At 40.1% G+C, this 14,632-nt stretch overlaps 1 pseudogene; it reads left to right on the top strand.

The window, feature by feature from the left end:
- The first annotated feature begins 666 nt into the window (after positions 1-666).
- LOC114199707 (cytochrome c oxidase subunit 4 isoform 1, mitochondrial pseudogene) lies at positions 667-1,255 on the top strand (annotated as a pseudogene).
- Positions 1,256-14,632: the final 13,377 nt, after the last annotated feature.

Genomic DNA, 14,632 nt, shown 5'->3' on the forward strand with positions numbered 1-14,632 from the left:
GAATTCATTAGATACAGTCTCTGCTCCTGACCAGATGCTAACACTGTTGAGGGAGGCAGACACATTCTGGCCTCAGATTACCTTTCCCACCTTATCTATTTGTAATAACTTTTGTGAGCACTGTGGGACTGAAAATGAGCAAGTTTCATGAATATTTGAGTGAGTACTAGAAGTTTCATGAATATGTTAAGTAGGTGTGAGAATTTCTATGAATATATTAAGTAGGAGAATGATTAGCATGGACAGTAAAGCCATAGCTCACTAACCTCTATCTCTTGCATGCTCATTTGCTACCTTTGCATTTTTTCACTGTTATGAGCTAGTACAGGGAGATCTGATTGGGGATTTATGACTTATCATGTCTGTTTCATGCTTCTTGCAGGTTAGCTGACTCACTATCCCAGGTGTCTATAACGAGATTAAGACACTTCTGCATCACTCTGAAGAAGAGCTCCCTTCTGGGAAACGATGTTTTAATGAGCAGCAGTATGCCAAGATCAGGACAACAAGGTAAATGGTAAACATAAATGAGGCTTCTGGAAGCAAATGGATGGCAGAAGTGGGGAGAGATGATGAGAGTTGGGGAGAGACAATAACAATAATAGCAAAATTGGCACAGGGAACAAAGAAGGTGGCTTGGCTGGCCGTTCCGCCGCAGCGGCCAGGATGTTGGTGACCAGAGTATTTAGCCTAACTGGCGAGTGAGCCATTTCCACTTCCGTGTGTATGCGAGCACATGGAAATGTGAAGAGTGAAGACAATGCTCTGCCCAGTTATGTCAACCGGTGTGACTAGCCCTTGCCTGATGCGGCCCACGTCAGTATTTTCTCTGCCGGACGCAAGGCCTTGAAAGAAAAGTAGGAGGCCCCCTGGAGCAGCCTCTCCACTGCTAAAAAATGTTGAATTGTGCCTCATTAAGTTCAGCGAGAACTTTGCTGACATGAACAGAAGCACGCACAAGTGCAAGACCGTGGTGGGCGCCGCCATGTTCTTCAGGGGTGTCCCCCTACGGTGCTGAGCTGGGAGAAGCACTGTGTGTACGGGCCCATTCCCGCACACCTTGAAGAGGAGTGAGTGGCCAGGCAGGACCCAGAGGATGCTCGACAAGAAGGTCAGGCCGATCCAGGGCTTCTCAGCCAAGTGGGACTACACAAGAACAAATAGAAGAAATAAGAACCCTCCTGCTCCTGAGCCTCACCTTGTTCTGCCACCTCCATGCAGCTCAGCCTATTTGCTGGAAACTGTTGTGTTGTAGCACCAATGCTAATATGGGAGCAGTTTCTGTGGAAGAAAAAATAAAGAAACAGCCAGCATTCACAGTCTTCCTTCTCTGGCCCCGTGGTTGGCCCAGGCTGGACACAGCCCCTCACCCCTCCATGCAACTAAAAGGCCCTCCTTCGCCTATGCCCCATGCCTTGAAACCCGTTATTATTGCAATCCCAAAGCTCTGTGCCTAGGACTTCCAATAACGCTGACATCTTTTGCCTCTACTTGCCAGAGGGCAAGCCATGCTTGTGATTTTGAAATCTCACAAGCCAAAACTCTTCTGTTTCTGTGCCTAGTCTCTGTTTCCTCTTCTCTCCTCATCAAGTGCAGCTTTTCTGTCATCCAGTTGTCATAAGTTTTGGTGAAAGGCAGTGGAAGGAGGTACTCATCCCATCCGAGAATTTGAGAAGTTGGTAATTCTCCAGGTAGTTAATGAGGACTCTAGGAGACACCAGGAATGCCTCTGGAATGTTAAACAAAGGGGCTTTTATTCTGGCTGTCTTGCCGCTGCTGCTTCCTCACAACAAAGGGACTTACTGTGCTCTTGATGGGTGTGTCTGAACACCACTTGGCCACCACAGCCCCAGGCCTTTCTTTGGCATGTTGACTTGGTCTCCTGTCATAGTGTTTCTGATGGAAAAAGGACAAGACCTTTATTTTAAGACTCATAAATACCAGAAACTCCCTTTCCAGTCACCGACATTTAAATGATACGCTATTTGTCAATAAGCCCGGTCTTTATCTAGGTCATTTGTTTTGTCTTTATCTGAGCCATTCTCTAGCTGCTTGTGACTCAGAGTGGTCTGGATCCTAGACATCAGCTGGGAATTTGGTAGAAATGCAGAACCTTAGGCCCTGTCTCAGACCACTGGATCACAATTTGCCTTTTCAACAAGATCCCCAGGTCTTTGCTCTGGTCTATAAGACTGTAAAAGCTCGAGTGACATGGTCAATGGTGACAGCCCAGCTGTCTTGGAGAAGGACATTGTCACAAAAAGCAGTCATCCAGGAGTGGGGAGACCTGGCTTCCAGTCCTGACTTGGCCACTAACTCACTGAGTGGTCTTTGCGAAGTCACTTAACCATGCTGGAATCTTGGATTGAACTGAACTCCTGACTCTCCAAGTGCCTGCTCTGAAGACAGAAAATAGAAAGGTAAGTGCTCTCCTATATGCTGATGACATGGTTTTATGGCCAAACACTTAGAAAATTGTCACCAGTTGTCCCTCTAATTACTTTCAAAAAGAAGAGCTTCAGAGCAGTTACCACAGTCACTTTGTTAAGTGTCCTTCAGAATTTGTTTTATCAAACACAGATCTCTCTGTGGCAACTCACTTCATTCATTTACCTAGGGGTAATTTTTAAAAAAAATTTTATTGTTATGTTAATCACCATACATTACATCATTAGCTTTTGATGTAGTGTTCCATGATTCATTGTTTGTACATAACACCCAGTGCTCCACGCAGAATGTGCCCTCTTGTCACCAGGCTAACCCATCCGCCCACCCCCCCCGCTAGAACCCTCAGTTTGTTTTTCAGAGTCCATCGTCTCTCATAGTTTGTCTCCCCTGCCAACTTACTCCATTTCGTTCTTCCCCTCCTATCTTCTTCTTTTTATTTTCTTAACATATATTGCATTATTTGTTTCAGAGGTACAGATCTGTGATTCAACAGTCTTACACAATTCACAGCGCTCACCATAGCACATACCCTCCCCAATGTCTATCACCCAGCCACCGCATCCCTCCCACCCCCCACCACTCCAGCAAACCTCAGTTTGTTTCCTGAGATTAAGAATTCCTCATATCAGTGAGGTCATATGATACATGTCTTTCTCTGATTGACTTATTTCACTCAGCATAACACCCTCCAGTTCCATCCGCATAGTTGCAAATGGCAAGATCTCATTCCTTTTGATGGCTGCATAATATTCCATTGTGTATGTATACCACATCTTCTTTATCCATTCATCTGTCAATGGACATCTTGACTCTTTCCAAAGTTTGGCTATTGTGGACATTGCTGCTATAAACATTGCGGTGCATGTACCCCTTCGGATCCCTACATTTGTATCTTTGTGGTAAATACCCAGTAGTGCAATTGCTGGATCGTATGGTAGCTCTATTTTCAACTGTTTGAGGAATCTCCATACTGTATTCCAGAGTGGTTGCACCAGCTTGCATTCCCACCAACAGTGTAGGAGGATTCCCTTTTCTCCGCATCCCCACCAACATCTGTTGTTTCCTGACTTGTTAATTTTAGCCATTCTGACGGGTGTGAGGTGGTATCTCATTGAGGTTTTGATTTGGATTTCCCTGATGCCGAGCGATGTTGAGCACTTTTTCATGTGTCTGTTGGCCATTTGGATGTCTTCTTTGGAAAAATGTCTGTTCATGTCTTGTGCCCATTTCCTGATTGGATTATTTGTTTTTTGGGTGTTGATTTGATTAAGTTCTTTATGGATTTTGGATACTAGCCCTTTATCTGATATGTCATTTGCAAATATTTTCTCCCATTCTGTCGGTTGTCTTTTGGTTTTGTTGACTTTCTTTTGCTGTGCAAAAAGCTTTTTATCTTGATGAAATCCCAATAGCTCATTTTTGCCCTGGCTTCCCTTGCCTTTGGCGATGTTTCTAGGAAGAAGTTGCTGCGGCTGAGGTCGAAGAGGTTGTTGCCTGTGTTCTCCTTTAGGATTTTGATGGACTCCTGTCTCACATTTAGGTCTTTCAAACATTTGGAGTCTATTTTTGTGTGTGGTGTAAGGAAATGGTCCAGTTCCATTCTTCTGCATGTGGCTGTCCAATATTCCCAACACCATTTATTGAAGATACTGTCTTTTTTCCATTGGTCATTCTTTCCTGCTTTGTCAAAGATGAGTTGACCATAGAGTTGAGGGTCCATTTCTGGGCTCTCAATTCTGTCCCATTGATCTATGTGTCTGTTTTTGTGCCAGTACCATACTGTCTTGATGATGAGAGCTTTGTAATAGAGCTGGAAGTCTGGAATTGTGATGCCATCAGCTTTGCTTTTCTTTTTCAATATTCCTCTGGCTATTCGGGGTCTCTTCTGGTTCCATACAAATTTTAGGATTATTTTTTCCATTTCTTTGAAAAAAGTGGATGGTATTTTGATGGGGATTGCTTTGAATGTGTAGATTGCTCTAGGTAGCACTGACATCTTCGCAAAGTTTGTTCTTCCAATCCATGAGCATGGAACAAAAACGTTCAATTTCTTTGTGTCTTCTTCAATTTCTTTCATGAGTATTCTATAGTTTTCTGAGTACAGATCCTTTACCTCTTTGGTTAGATTTATTCCTAGGTATCTTATGGTTTTGGGTGCAATTGTAAATGGGATTGACTTCTTGATTTGTCTCTCTTCTGTCTTGTTTTTGGTGTATAGGAAATGCCACTGATTTCTGTGCATTGATTTTATATCCTGCCACTTTACTGAATTCCTGTATGAGTTCTAGCAGTTTTGGGGTGGAGTCTTTTGGGTTTTCCACATACAGTATCATATCATCTGCAAAGAATGAGAGTTTGACTTCCTCTTTGCCAATTTGGATGCCTTTGATTTCTTTTTGTTGTCTGATTGCTGTGGCTAGGACTTCTAATACTATGTTGAATAGCAGTGGTGATAGTGGACATCCCTGCCGTGTTCCTGACATTAGGGGAAAAGCTCTCAGCTTTTCCCCATTGAGAATGTTATTTGCTGTAGGTTTGTCATAGATGGCTTTTATGATATTGAGGTATGTACCCTCTATCCCTATACTCTGAAGAGTTTTGATCAAGAAAGAATGCTGTACTTTGTCAAATGCTTTTTCTGCATCTATTGAGAGGATCATATGATTCTTGTTTTTTCTTTTGTTAATGTATTTAATCACGTTGATTGATTTGCGGATGTTGAACCAACCTTGCAGCCCAGGGATAAATCCCACTTGGTCATGGTGAATAATCCTTTTGGATCCTATTGGCTAGTATTTTGGTGAGAATTTTTGCATCCATGTTCATCAAGGATATTGGTCTGTAATACTCCTTTTTGATGGGGTCTTTGTCTGGTTTTGGGATCAAGGTAATGCTGGCCTCATAAAGTGAGTTTGGAAGTTTTCCTTCCATTTCTAATTTTTGGAACAGTTTCAGGAGAATAAGTACTAATTCTTCTTGAAATGTTTGGTAGAATTCCCCTGGGAAGCCATCTGGCCCTGGGCTTTTGTTGGTTGGGAGATTTTTGATGACTGCTTCAATTTCCTTAGGGGTTATAGGTCTGTTCAGGTTTTCTATTTCTTCCTGGTTCAATTTTGGTGGTTGATACATCTCTAGGAATGCATCCATTTCTTCCAGGTTATCTAATTTGCTGGCACAGAGTTGCTCATAATATGTTCTTATAATTGTTTGTATTTCTTGGGTGTGGTTGTGATCTCTCCTCTTTCATTCATGATTTTGTTGATTTGGGTCATTTCTCTTTTCTTTTTGATCAGTCTGGCCAGGGGTTTATCAATCTTGTTAATTCTTTCAAAGACCAGCTCCTAGTTTCATTGATCTCTTCTACTGTTCTTTTGGTTTCTATTTCATTGATTTCTGCTCTGATCTTTATTATTTCTCTTCTTCTGCTGGGTTTAGGCTTTATTTGCTGTTTTTTCTCCACCTCCTTTAGTTGTCGGGTAAGGTTGTGTATTTGAGACCTTTCTTGTTTCTTGAGAAAGGCTTGTATTGTTCTATACTTTCCTCTTAGGACTGCCTTTGCTGTATCCCAAAGATTTTGAACAGTTGTGTTTTCATTTTCATTGGTTTCCATGAAGTTTTTTAATTCTTCTTTAATTTCCTGGTTGACCCATTCATTTTTTTAGTAGGATGTTCTTTAGCCTCCATGTATTTGAGTTCTTTCCGACTTTCCTCTTGTGATTGAGTTCTAGTTTCAAAGCATTGTGGTCTGAAAATATGCAGGGAATCATCCCAATCTTTTGGTACTGGTTGTGACCTGATTTGTGACCTAGGATGTGATCAATTCTGGAGAATGTTCCATGGGCACTAGAGAAGAATGTGTATTCCGTTGCTTTGGGATGGAATGTTCTGAATATGTCTGTGAAGTCCATTTGGTCCAGTGTGTCATTTAAAGTCTTTATTTCCTTGTTGATCTTTTGCTTAGATGATTTGTCCATTTCAGTCAGGGGGTGTTAAAGTCCCCCACTATTACTGTATTGTTGTCAATGTGTTCCTTTGCTTTTGTTATTAATTTCCTTATAAAATTGGCTGCTCCCATGTTAGGGGCATAGATATTTACAATTGTTAGATCTTCTTGTTGGATAGACCCTTTAAGTAGGATATAGTGTCCTTCTTCATCTTTTATTACAGTCTTTGTTTTAAAATCTAATTTGTCTGATATAAGGATTGCCACCCCAGCTTTCTTTTGGTGTGCATTAGCATGGTAATTTGTTTTCCACCCCCTCACTTTCAATGTGGCAGTGTCTTTGGTTCTAAAATGAGTCTCCTGCAGTCAGCATATTGATGGGTCTTGTTTTTTAATCTAATCTGATAGCCTGTGTCTTTTGATTGGGGCATTTAGCCCATTTACATTCAGGGTAACTATTGAAAGATATGAATTTAGTGCCATTGTATTGCCTGTAAGGTGACTGTTACTGTATATTGTCTGTGTTCCTTTCTGATCTATGCTGCTTTTAGGCTCTCTCTTTGCTTAGAGGACCCCTTTCAGTATTTCTTGGAGGGGTGGTTTCGTGTTTGCAAATTCCTTATTTTTTGTTTGTCCTGGAAGATTTTATCTCTCCTTCTATTTTCAATGACAGCCCAGCTGGATATAGTATTCTTGGCTGCATATTTTTCTCATTTAGTGCTCTGAAGATATCATGTCAGTCCTTTCTGGCCTGCCAGGTCTCTGTGGATAGGTCTGTTGCCAATCTAATGTTTCTACCATTGTAGGTTACATATCTCTTCTCCCGAGCTGCTTTCAGGATTTTCTCTTTGTCTCTGAGACTCGTAAGTTTTACTAGTAGATTCAGGGTGTTGACCTATTTTTATTGATTTTGAGAGAGGTTCTCGTGCCTCCTGGATTTTGATGCCTGTTTCCTTCCCCACATTAGGGAAGTTCTCTGCTATTATTTGTTCCAATATACCTTCTGCCCCACTCTCTCTTTCTTCTTCTTCTGGGATCCCAATTATTCTAATATTGTTTTGTCTTTTCGTATCGCTTATCTCTCGAATTCTCTCCTCGTGATCCTGTAGTTTTTTTATCTCTCTTTTTCTCAGCTTCTTTATTTTCCATCATTTGGTCTTCTATATCACTGATTCTCTCTTCTGCCTCATTTATCCTAGCAGTTAGTGCCCCCATTTTTGATTGCACCTCATAAATAGCCTTTTTGATTTTGACTTGGTTAGATATTAGTTCTTTTATTTCTCCAGAAAGGGTTTCTCTAATAACTTCCACACTTTTTTCAAGCCCAACTAGTATCTTTAAAGTCATGATTCTGAACTCTAGGTCCGACATCGTACTAATGTCTGTATTGAGTAGGTCCCTGGCAGACGGTACTACCTCTTGTTCTTTTTGCTGAGGTGATTTTTTTCGTCTTGTATTTTGTCCAGAGGAGAATAGATGAATGAGAGAACAAAATGCTAACAGGTTAACAATGTCCCCAGCAAATATACTCTATACAAATCAGAAGAGACCTGAACCCAGGGGACAAGAAAGGGAAAGAAAGAAAAAAGAAAGAGGAAAAAAAAGAAAAAGAAAAAGATAAAATAAATAAAAATAAAACAAAACAAAAAAAACCCGAATATTATCAAATATGATCAAGGCTAGTGCATAGATCAGTGCCACACACTAGATTTTGGTTGTATTTTGGTCTGTTAGAAGAAAGTGCCTCCTAAAATTTTAAAGGAAGAAAGACTTATATATGTACAAAATAAGGGTTGATACAATGAAGGGATGGACGATGACTGTAAAGATGAAAATTATAAAAGATTTTATAAGAGGAATTGATAAGAAGTTGTTTGAAAATAGAAAGAATAAGATTTAAAAGAAAAGAGAAAAGAAAAAAAAGGGAGAGAATGTGATCAGGCAGGAGACTAGAACAAAGCCATACACTAGTGATTTAGGGTATATTTTGATCTGTTAGAAGAAACTGTATCTCAAAATTTTAAAGAGAGAACAACTTATATATATATGCCAAAAATTAGGGTAACTACTATGAAGGGATAAAATATTACTCTAAAAATGAAAAATAAAAAATGTTCCTTTTTAAAAAAGGGATTGATAAGATTTTGGTTGAATAAGGGAAAAAGAAAAATTCAAAAATAACAGTTAAAAAAATTAACTTTGAAAAAGTAATGAATCCTGGTAAAAACGCCATGAATTCTATGTGTAGTGTTCCCCTAGCGTTGGAGTTCTCCCGTTCTCCTTGATCGGTAAACTTGGTCTTGGCTTGCTGGCTGTTCCTGCTGATCTTTTCGGGGAGGGGACTGTTGCCGTGGTTCCCAAATGTCTTTGCCTGAGGTGGAATTGCCCTGCCCTTGTCGGTCCGGGCTAAGCAATCTGCTCGGGTTTGCTCTGGGGAGATTTTGTTCCCTGCAAGCTCTCCTTACAGCTTTGGAGGACCAGAGTGAAAATGGTGGCCTCCCAATCTCTGCCCAGAGGAGCCAAGAACTCAGGGCCCTGCTCCTCAGTGCGCCCCCAGAGAAAAGCAGTCACTCCCATCTCCCCGGTCTCCGGCTGCACTCCGTGCTCACCTGGCCTATGACAGAGTGTTTCTATCTCTGGCTCCCGACCCCGTGTGGAGTCTTCAAAGCCAGCAGATCCCTGTCGTGCGCTCCCGCGTCGCTCCTCCTGGGGGAGGAAGGAGAGTCTCCCCAGATCTGCCCATTGTTGGGTCCCTGCTGGAGGAGCAGTGGCCCGACTGGGCCGCGGATCACAGTTTATGGCAACCCCAAGCTGAGATCCTGCGCCGGCTCCATCTCTGCAGCCGGCTTCCCCACTCCTATACCTGGGAGCTCTGCTGCACTCAGGCACCCCTGGTCTTTCTTGACCCCAAGGGTCCTGAGACCACACTGTCCCGCGAGGGTTCCACCCCCAGCTTAGCCATTGGAGCGACATCCCTCAGCGGAGCCGACTTCTAAAAGTTCTGATTTTGTGCTCTGTGGCTCTCTCACTTGCCAGGAGCGGCCGATGGAGGCCCCCCCCCCACCGTCTCTCCTCCCGAATATCGCCTCGGATTCACTTCTCCGCACGTCCTACCTTCCAGTAAGTGCTCGCTTCTCTGTTCAGAGAGTTGTTGCTACTCTCTTCTTCAGTCTTCTGTTGAGTTCATAGGTGTTCAGAATGGTTTGATCCCTATTCAGCTGAATTCCTGAGACCAGATGAAAGCCAGGTCTGCTACTCCTCCGCCAGCTTGCTCCGCCCCCGGTGTACTTTTTTGTAACCTCTTTGCACTTGAGCTCTCTCAGCTTCCAAGATGTGTACAGTCACATCTGCCCTATCGTACAGGGCTGTATGAGGATCTGCTGAGAAAGCACCTTGAAAAGTATGAGGTGCTGCCACATCCACTGCAGAAGGACAGAGCCTTTTGGGGAATGCCATTTGGTAATATGAATTTTTAAAACCTTTAAAATGTGAAAAGCCCTCCCAGCAAATCATCCGCTAGGCATAGACCCCAGGGACAAAATTATGAATGAGTAAGAAGGCTGTTAATAACTATAGCATTGTTAATAATAGTGAAAAATTGTAAACAACTTAAATGCCCAACAACAGGGAATTTGTAAAATAATAAACCAAAAATAAATATTAAATTATGGTACCCACATAATCGAATTCCATGGAAACAAACAGTGCTAAAAACAGATATTGCAAGATGTGGAAAGCTGTTGATGATTTCTCACTGATTAATGAAAATATATTATTAGATTCCAATTTGAAAATAAAGTGTATAAATATGTACAGGAAAAAGACTGAAAGCATGCATGTTGTTTGTGAATACTGATATACTCTGATTATGGGCAGTTTTATGGTTCCTCATTTTGCTTATCTACATTTTCCATAGTGCAAATGCATTACAATTTTCAAAAGGAAAAAAACAAAAACAAAAAAACAAATAAAACAATAATAGCAAAATGCAAAAATGAAGACAAATATTGGCTACATTTAAGTTCTTATAAGTCATGTTAGGTTTTTAATTTTTGTCTTTATTAATTTAGGTTGAATGTGCACATGAAGTATTCTTTATCAGAGACACATTCCTTATTAAATACTTCACAGTAAATAAGTGCTCTGGCCTCCTCTTTGCCCTAGTCATAGCCCCTCGGTGGTGTGATGAGAGCCAAGTCAACTGTTTTGTGCAAGTAACTGGATGCCCCATAGGTGAGGGAAGAGAAAAATGATTTTTTTTCTTTTTGCTCACAAAGGGGAAGGAGGCAGCTGTCTTCCCTCTCTCCTGAAAAGTTTCCTCCAGACTCTAGCCCTTTCATGTGCAAATAAAATCACCCCAGGTACTTGATAGTCCCTTGCCTCTAGGATTTGTGACAAAAGGTATCCCAAGATTAGGGGTTTATTACTTCTTAAAATGGAAATACCTCGGTAGATAATGCTCCCTTCAAGCACCTTCTGACCTAACCTAGGTACCTATCCTGGGACTTACCCACTTTTGGGGCAGTTTTAGTCTACAGATCTAGACATATTTTGAGGAGAAGTGAAAGTAAGCTTTCCCTCACTTTAGAGCACATACATTTTTTTGTAGCTCAGGAGGCTGAGGCTTTTTCCAGGATCATAGATAAATTCTGGGAAGTTTTATTTCCCCACACCTGGATAAGCTTGTATTCTGGCATGCATTCACTCAAGTTGTTCTTGATCTTTACTGAGATGCATTATTTTGTGAACAGGCAGGGACTGGGAGTCCACAAGCCCATCTAAGCTTAATAGGAGTTTATAATAGTTATTATATATGCCTTGGGAGTAAAGGAAGGGAGTTTTATTTTTGGTTTCATTTTTTTGGAGGGATTTTGGAGTGTTTTGTAGAGGAGCTGGCTCTTAAAAATGGGCAGGAATTGTCAAACAGAAAGAGGTTGGAAAATTTTCCACCTAGAGCAGTGCTTCTCAAAAAGTCAAGTAGAGGACTCCAAAGAGCAAAAGGGAGTGGCCACAAACCTGTGGGGGCTGGGTTTGGGAGGGGTGCGTGTGCTGCCTCCCCCAGAACCAGTTGTGGTGGTGGAGAGAATAGTTAGAGGTTTATCATTGTCTTAAAGTTTCATTTGAATTTTGCATCCAAGTTCAAATAATAAACTTTCACTTCCAAATCTTTGTGATCAAAGTTAAATTGTGCCCTGGCTTCCCCTCCTTTCTCACATCCTCAGGGAATAATAGTTCCTCAGTTTAAAATACTGGGACATAGATGGATTATCACAACCAGAGACATGGAGGTAGTACTTAAGGGGAAGGACAAAGAAATGTGAATTTGTTGTTGAGTTGGGATGGGGGAAGCACATCTAGTTGATAGTGATGTTGGAAAATGGTGGACCAGGCAGCACATTGCATAGGTCCTTGAATGTTATGCCAAGGAATTAGAATTTTACTTTACAGCTGATGAAAATGTACTAATAGTCTTGGCAAGGGAAATGTGGAATCACTTCTGTTGCAGGAGGCAGAAGGTGACTTAGAGGCAAAAAATTCCCTAGAAAGCTGCTGAGGGTGAGAGAACTGTGGACCTGAGTTGGGACCTTGATTGTGGGAGATAAAAGGAGGTGCATATCTGAGTTGACTGGGAGATAGAACCCATGTTGGATATAAGAGATTAGAGTGAAATGAGTAGAAGAAAATGCCAAGGCTTGGACCCAGAGCAATTGAGAGGATGATCAGTCTTCTCAGAATATTTTTCCCTTGATGTCTTTTGCTTTGTTTTTTTTTATACCCCCACCCTCACATTGATGTTCAAATATAGCAAGTAGTATCAGATTATACCCATAGTACATTTTTTTATTTCTAAATTCACCAGATAGATCTTACAATATTATAAAGGTAGGTATAAAAAATTAGTATTCCCCCCCCATCTCTCTCAGAAATTACTTTGTGGCTTCAAAACCTGTAATAAAACTTCCTTAGTAGATAGTAAAAATATCTATTAATTTCTAATGGGGCGTTGTATCTATTCTCACTGGACTAATTGCAAAAGTATGCTCATTATAGTAAAATTCAAGTTGAAATTTCCAACTCAAGAATCCTCCGTTCCCCATCAATAAACCCACTCTTACTAGGTTAAGACTGTTCATAGTAGTTTGGTGCTTATCTCTATTCATATTTCTATGAATATTTAATCATATATACATGATATATATATATAGCATATATATATATGGTGTATACTATATGTACCATATGTAGTAATGTATATAGTTTTTTAAAAAAAGAAACATGTATATTTCTGTTTTTTTTATTGCTTATGTATTATCCCATTGTATAGATGTACCATAATTTAACTGTCCCCTTTTTGATAAACATTTAGGTTACTGACAAGAAAGTCTGCATTTAAAGTAAGCATCAGCTACTGGGATGCTAGTAATGGTGCAAATTAAGTCAGCTGGTGAGTGAGAAATGAACTCATTTCAAATTTTTATTTTGATAACTGTTTAAATTTTGTTGAAAATACTCACATGATGATAGTATTGATGGCAAAGACTCTCTCAGAGTCTGCTAGTAAGAGTGAAAATTTAATGTATCTTTGCTGAGAAGAAATTTGGCAGTATATATCAAGAGTTTTAAAATAATTTATCTCCTTGGGTCCTGTCATTCCATTTCTGCAGATTAATTTCAAAGTAATAATTCTGTAGAAAAAGATTTATGGATGTTTAATAGTATTATTTATTAATAGAAAAAACATGAAACAAATACTAGTAATTAAGTAAATTATGGCACATTAATATGACTGAATGGTAGTTTACAGCCAATATAACCATGTTTTCAGATTTAATTACGTAAAAAATACTTATGATATAATGCCAAATGGAAAAAGCCTGTGTGATCTCTTGAAAGATTTTCTTTATATTTTCAGTTTTCTATAGGAAGCATATTATTTTCATATAAATAATAAACCTTACTGTGATAATTTGTGCTGGAAGAAATAACAGGTGTTATGAAGCAAAGGTCTTTATGAAAGTTAATAAGGTGTCTGGGGTGTCTTCAGACAGGGGGTCATGATTTTGTTCCAGGTTCTATGGTCATGGGGAAGAGAGGTCTTACTCTGGATGAGAGAATGAAGGACTCAGTAGAGGACTGTAGTACAAAGGTAATGTTTGTCCAGTTGAGGTTCCTTGAGAAGTTTTCAAATACAAAGCACATCTCCTTCTCATCCTTTGATGGCATCCTCCCATGACTGACACGGACAGAGGACAAAGCCCAAATCTACCACTTTGAAAACATTTCATAAAATTGTACTGTAGGTGGAAGCACATTTTGGAAAATTGTTCAAACCTCTAAGTTTTGAGGCTTAAAGCCCAATATGAGTGAAGCTATTTTACTCTTTGAAGTTTTAAGGTGAAAGAAGGCAGAAGTCTCAGATTTCTAACATTTAAGAAGTAGTGAGCAAGCACAAAATTTTATGTTGGGTTATTCTATTTGAAACACAAATTCTACCCATTACCTATGTCATAATTCTTGGTATTTTTAATTTTTTTAACTTAAGGGAAACATTCTAATCTGTAGTTCTGAAAAAACTTCCAATAGTTTAATTCTATTCCTTTGGATCATGAAGTTAAGACACCTCCCATTGCTTATGGTCGCATTCTCAAGTAGCAGTGTTACCTTTCATGGCAGTTAAAGAGGTCTGTAAGATGAGTAAGCAAACCTAGAGTATAAGGTGGATGGATGTAGTAAAATGGCTTCCCAATTTCCAACTATTCACCAAGTGCTTTTGTGTGTCCTAACCTCTTCCCTCTTCCCAACCTCCTCTTTTCCCTCCTTTTTCTTCCCCTTTATTTTTAAAAATTGCTCCCTCCTCAGCCGAATTATGTCATTTTAGGGGAGGCTGAAAATCCTAACACCTCCGTCGTGGGGTACGGAAATCAGGTCATGATCCCTTGTGTCCTTTATGAGAATCTCAAATTGCAGGTGTGCAATTCAAAATTGCTTTCTGGCCATTAGGTTGGAAGGCTATAAGCCTGAAATTGTTTATGGCTATATTTACAGGCTTGTAGAAAAAACCCTGGGTTGGATTTCTATCTCTTGCAATCAAAGAGTTCAGTGATTATATTGGATTATCAGTCAGAATCAGATCTAGCAGTAGGTATATGGAGTTGTCCTTGGACATACTAACCTTACTTTTTATTTAACTCTAAAGTAAATATGAGTATTTAAGGAGTAAAGCAGTAGGCACTTTGCAGA

Source organism: Eumetopias jubatus, unplaced genomic scaffold (assembly GCF_037043125.1).
Source record: "Eumetopias jubatus isolate StellerSeaLion01/CBP00866 unplaced genomic scaffold, mEumJub1_p1.0 scaffold_13, whole genome shotgun sequence".
Taxonomy (NCBI): domain Eukaryota; kingdom Metazoa; phylum Chordata; class Mammalia; order Carnivora; family Otariidae; genus Eumetopias; species Eumetopias jubatus.